The sequence below is a fragment of the Phocoena sinus genome, chromosome 8 (genome assembly GCF_008692025.1).
Source record: "Phocoena sinus isolate mPhoSin1 chromosome 8, mPhoSin1.pri, whole genome shotgun sequence".
In the NCBI taxonomy this organism is placed as follows: Eukaryota; Metazoa; Chordata; class Mammalia; order Artiodactyla; family Phocoenidae; genus Phocoena; species Phocoena sinus.
The window spans coordinates 103356140-103362371 of NC_045770.1; positions in this window are offsets into that span (position 1 = coordinate 103356140).

A 6232-nucleotide genomic window follows, 5' to 3' on the forward strand; every position below is an offset into this window, starting at 1 on the left:
GGCGGGCACTGGTGGCTCCTGCAGAGGGGACGCTGGTGAATGTGTAATTCCACCCTCCCCCTGACCCTGGACTGATAATCTGCTACTAATGTTTACCCCTGGGTGAGGGCCCAGTGCCAAGACCAGGACGGGAAGGGAGCCAACGCAGGCGGCCTGGTGGCCTGGAGCTGTGCGGAGCGTGAAATCTCACAGGGCAGGGAGGATGGCCCACGGTGGCCTGACCCCCCTTGCCGGCCAGCAATGGCCTCGCAGTGTGACTAGGCCTGGCAGCTGGGCCCAGGCCCTGGTGGGACCCCTCCAGGGCTGCCTCAGTCAGCCAGGGTTTAAGGAGCCAGCCCGGCCCGGCCCAAGCAAGGCCCGCGGCAGTGGGGCCTGGCCATGGGGAGGCAGGCCCAGCAGAGAGGAGTGACTCACCGGGGCCCAAAGCCGCCTTCTCCAGGGGTTGTTTACGACTGACTCCTCCGCGTGTGTCAGAAACAGCCTCCCTCGCCTTCCCCTCCCCATGCCTCTTTCCGGGGGAAGGCTGGAGACTCGGTGTACAAAGGGTGGTGTGTCTGTCTGCCTGGGGGTGACCAGGCTATGACTTCCCACTTCTCTTCGGACAACAACCCAAACTGACAGGACAGGGACCTGAATCCCTCCCTTCCTCTCTGCTTCCTTAGACCAACTTCCTCTGTCGCCAGTTCATTAAATAAGTGCTATAGCATGAATGATTTTTTAAAAAATAAATTTATTTATTTTTGGCTGCGTTGGATCTTTGTTGCTGTGCATGGGCTTTCTCTGGTTGAGAAAGAGCGGAGGCTACTCTTCGTCGCGGTGCACGGGCTTCTCATTGCGCTGTCTTCTCTTGTTGCAGAGCATGGACTCTAGGCGCGTGGGCTCAGTAGTTGTGGCTTGGGGGCTCTAGAGCACAGGCTCAGTTGTTGTGGCACACGGGCTCAGTTGCTCTGCGGCATGTGGGATCTTCCTGGACCAGTGCGCTCGAACCCATGTTCCCTGCATTGGCAGGTGGATTCTTAACCACTGGGCCACCAGGGAAGTCCCAGCATGAATGATTATTCCACTCACCCTCTTGCTCTGAGCTGAGTATGGTTAAATACAGTTACTCTTTGTTTTGAAAATGCTATTTTGTATCATTTAAACATTTGTTCCCACTTTGCTGTACACCAGAAACTAACACAACATTGTAAATCAACTATACTTCAATTAAGAAAAAATTCATTGCCTCTTTTTATAAATCAGATGATTGCTCACCTGTTGTGTCTTCCGTTAAGTGTCTGGTATTTTTATTTTTCCTACTCTGTCATCTTTCTCTGTTCCAGAAGGGGGGCAGTGTACATGGAGTGGAAGCAGCACAGGCTTTGGCACCTTCTATACCGGGTTCCAGTCTCAGCAGCCCCGGGCAGCCTGGTGATCTGTGACCAGGCACACACTTTGAGGTTCTCTGCTCCCATGTCATTTGGGAGGCTTGGGAGGTCATTAAAGGGGGTTTCCAGGTGTTGGTGTTGTCGAGGAGAATAATTGATACACAATGTATAACAGGAATTGAAAAGAGTTTTATTTGAGCCAAACTGAGGACTAGAGCCCGGAAGACAGCCTCTCAGATAACTCTGAGGGACTGCTCCGGAGAAGCATGGTTTTCAGCACAGTTATATGCCTTGTCAGAACAAAGAACATCAAACAAGTCAGGGAGACATTCCTTCATGGTTTCAAAAAAACAGATCAGCACGTACACAGAGAGTCAGTATGGCCTTGGCGCCTGGGAAGTGAGACTTATCATCGAAGGAGCACCAGCATTGGCGTCCCAGGAAGAGAGGCACTTAATCTTCTATTTATTTATTTGGCTGTGCTAGGTCTTAGTTGCAGCCTGCAGGATTTTTAGTTGCGGCATGTGAACTCTTAACTGCGGCACGCGAGATTTAGTTCCCTGACCAGGGATTGAACCCGGGCCCCCCGCATGGGGAGTGTGGAGTCTTAGCCACTGGACCACCAGGGAAGTCCCTAATCTTTATTTTTAATGTGGACATTCTTTGCTTCTGGTCAATGCGCCCTTTTCCCTAATGATTAAAGCAGATGTACAGTGTATGTTTGATAGGCCACAAACAGGCTGTTCCAGTTAGCATCAAGTTCAAGTTAACTCAGGTATAAGCCATAACTCAGGTATGAGCCATATAAGCCATAACTCAGGTATGAGCATTTCTTTTGTTAGTGTCCACGTTCAGGACCACATCATCCAGGCCACGTTTCTGACTTTCTCTGGCAACCTCACATTGATTCCTATGACGTAAGGCCCGGGAGACAGCAGTGGTGGGGATGTGGTGGCAGGGTGGGATGCACACGTGCTACCGGAACACGGGGCAGGACAAGGAGGCAGACCCGTGGATGCAGGCAAGGTGCTGACTGCAGGTTTGGCTGCAAACGCAGAGAGAATGGCAGCGTACAGATGTACCACGTTCTTCACATCAACAGCCATAAAATATTCCGTCAGATTTCTATTCTCAGGAATGCTGGGAAGTTGGGGCCTGGGGTGGGGTTGAGGAGGAGGGGGTCTTCTCTCAAGGGCACGGAGATCCAGGGCTCAGGCACCACTGCCCAGAGAAAGCTGTGAAGTCCCCAAACGTGTCACCAACCCCTGGAGTTGCCTTGACCCCTCCCTTTCTCTCAACCTCACCACCATTCCGTGAGGAAACTGCATTCATATTACCTTCCAAACGGATCCCAAATCCAACCCCTCCTCACCTCCTCCACTGCTACTGCCCTGGCCCACAGCCATCATCACCTCCACTTGGATTCCTGTCCACAGCTGGCCTCCCTGCCCCCACCCTGTCCCTCCCACCCACCCACTTCCCCTTCCGGTCTGTCCTCCACAGCAGTCAGATGACACAGTTGAAACTGAAGTAGACCATGTCTCTGCCCTGCTCCACACCCTGCAATGGCCCCATCCTGCTCAGACTCAAAACCAAGGCCTTCCAGGGACTTCCCTGGCGGTCCAGTGGTTAAGACTCCACGCTTCCACCGCAGGGGGCACGGGTTCCATCCCCACTCGAGGAACTAAGATCCCGCAACCCACATGTCGCCATCAAAAAAAACCTAAAAAAAACAAAAAGCCAAAGCCTTCTTAGGCTCCAGGTGTCCTCGAGGTGCCACCCTGGCTTCCTTCTCTTCTTCCAACAGGCTCCCGCCCCCAGGCCTTCACCCTGGCTGCTCCCTCCTCCGGTCGGCCTCCTCTTGCCTGGGCTCAGACATCGCCTGCGCAGTGAGCCCGCCCTAACTGGCTCGCTGAATACTGCCATCTGCCCCACCTGCCCAGCATTCCAGGTGCCCCTTCCCTGGTCCAACCCTTTCTTTCACTCATCACCTTCTGACACACTATGCAATTACCTTGTTGTCTGTCTGAGCAGGGATCTCTGGCTGTTTTGTCCACTAATGTTATCTTAAAGGCCTAGAACTATGTGTGGCACAGCGTAGGCAATGAAGGAGAAATGAATGAGTGGACAAGTGAGGGAACAGCATTAGTGAGCTGCCCTGCAGCCAGCCCTGGGTCTCCAATTCTCTGTCCCCATCTCCAGTGGGCCCCAAAGAATGTAAAGTCCTCCAAATACCTCCAACCTGCCCCTCCAGATCTCTTACAGCTCTTAGTTTCCCATCAAATGCCCAAGGACCAGCCCTGCTGCTGCTTCTCCTCTCCCGCTGCTGCCAAAGCAGAACACATCCACCCCCACCACATTCTCATGGGTAGACAGGTTCTAGGAAGCAGGGTTCCATCTCTGACACCCTCCCCCTAGAGCTGCCCAGGGCCCCTAGGGCTGCCCCCAAAGACCTTCCCGAGTACTGGTCTCTCGCAGAGGGCTGGGCTGTTATCCTAACTCTGCAGCTCATTCTCTCCTGAGTGATGCTGGGCAATCCCTCTGTGGGCCTTTACTGTTTGCAAAAGTAAAGGACCAGCCCAGCAGATTGCTGAGTCTAAGGCTTCTTGGCTCTAAAGGCCTTCAGGCTGCCCTGTCACTTCAGAATGGGTCCCACTCTCTTCTCTAATCCCCCCACACCTCTCCAGTTCAAGGGAGACCCATTGCCACTCCCCAGAGGCTGGCAGAAGGGCAGCCCCACCCCTGACTAGCTCTTCTCCAATCCTCCAACAAGATCCACCAGCTTGACCCTCTGTCTGCCGGAGCAAAGCTCTGATCTTGACATTCTGTAGCTCACGACCTCCAAAATGGCCTCACTGTCTGCTAAACACACCACAGCCCTACCCCTGGTGCTCATGCCTGCCCCCCAGCCCCCCCAGGTGCACCCCACCTTCCCACCTGCTGTGCTCTGATGGCCCAGGGCTTCCCTGGTGTCCTAACCATGCTCCCACACCTCCTGCTACCTGGAATGCCTTCAGGAATCTCTTCCAGCGCCGCTCCTCGCTGGATCTGGGTTCCAGTCTCCTCACCACCACCACACATACTGCCAGACGTCAGCTTTGTTACTGAACCTTTCTGATCCTGTTTTCTCATAAAATGGAAATATGATACTCACCTCTTAGTGTGTTATAAAGATTAAAGCACTTAGAAAAGGGTCCGGCACGTTGTATATGCTCCGCAAATGGCAGCTACTATTGTCCTCATCTCCACTCCGAAGGTCCATGAGGATGACATGAGGAAACACATGGGAAAGGGCCCAGCATACAGTAGGTGCTCAGGAATTGAGGACGCTGCTCTTCCTGCTTGTGACATTTTATAGCTCTTAGGGCAATTCTGTCATCTTATGTAGCTTTAAACATGCATCTCTCGGGACTTCCCTGGTGGTCCAGTGGTTAAGACTCCGCACTCCCAATGCAGGGGGCCCTTGTGCCATCCCTGGTCAAGGAACTAGATCCCGCATGCCTCCCAGCGCAGCCAAATAAATAAATATTTAATTAAATAAATAAACATGCATCTCTCCTGGGCTTCTTTCCCTGTCCTCTCTCCCTCCACTCCCCAATGAAACCCCGGAGGGCAGGGGCCACGTCTCACCCAGGTCTCCATCCCCTGCCCCAGCCCAGGCCACACACCCAGTAAGCACTCAACACACTGAACTGTGTTCACACTTCAGTCCAGCTGGTTTAGGGAGGCCACCAAGCCACTGTGGCCTGTCCCAGAGCTGAGAACCTGGAGGGAGATGCCGATTCCCACTGCTCACATCTGAGCTTCCTTGAGTCCTCAGGTCATGCTGGGATATAATGGGCCAACTGTGGGGGCAGTGTGGGTCCCGCAGGTCAGGCAAAGAGCTGTTTCAAATACTGAGGAAACGTGGACTGGGTTAGGAGCTGGAGCTGCCTTCCAATGCGCTGGTATCAGGGCAGGGCGAGCCCTCTACCTCCCACCCCACCCCCTCCTGATCACCCCCCCACACACACACCGCCCATTGTTGTCACTTAGAACAACCTCTGGCTACTCTGGCTTAGGAAGGTGCCGTACGGACCTGTTTTTCTCTCTGAGGCACCTCTACACCTCAGGCACACACATGCTGGCCTTGCCAGGACATACATGTTAGTGACATGACCCTGGGGATAAGTGGTTTCACACCTGCTTCTTCGGGGCCCCAATGCCTCTCCCAGCCTGCGAACGACTCAAGGTGTCCCAGGCTGTGTGTCCAAGATAGTGAAGGCTCACGTGACTGTTCCCTGGAATAACAGGTGTGCCCAGCCTGGATTTCTGACATGTAATTTGAGGATCTCTGGAGGTCATCGAGTACAACCTCTTCATTTTACAGAGGAGGGAACTGAGGCCCGGAGGCGAAGGGCCTTGTCCAGGATGAGCCGGGACAGGGACCCTGTCCCCTGACCACCACGGAGAGCCTACCACCCCTCACGGCCTCGAGGCGCTGCAGTACAGGCGGCGGCTTGCGTCACCTTTACCCAACGCCCAGCACAGTGTGGTTCCATGATACGCAGCCACGAAGCATCTCCCCTTTACAGGTGAGGGGACCGGCCCAAAGTCACACGCGTTTGAGCGCCAGAGCTCGCGCCCCCATTCCCGATTTCCTTGAACCTTCGCCACACCCTGTTACCGGCCAAGAGACGGGACCCTTGTTTGTGTGGGCCACTGGCCCCCCAGTCACCCGAGTAGGTGGCGAGGAAGTTTCGCAACGCAGGCACAAGAAGCTGGAGGCGTGAGGCCGAAATAGGCGCGAGCGGGCGAGGGGCGTGAGCGCATGGGCGGCAGGCAGGGCGCGTGCGCGGCGGCCCCGAGCTCCGATTGGCTCCTGC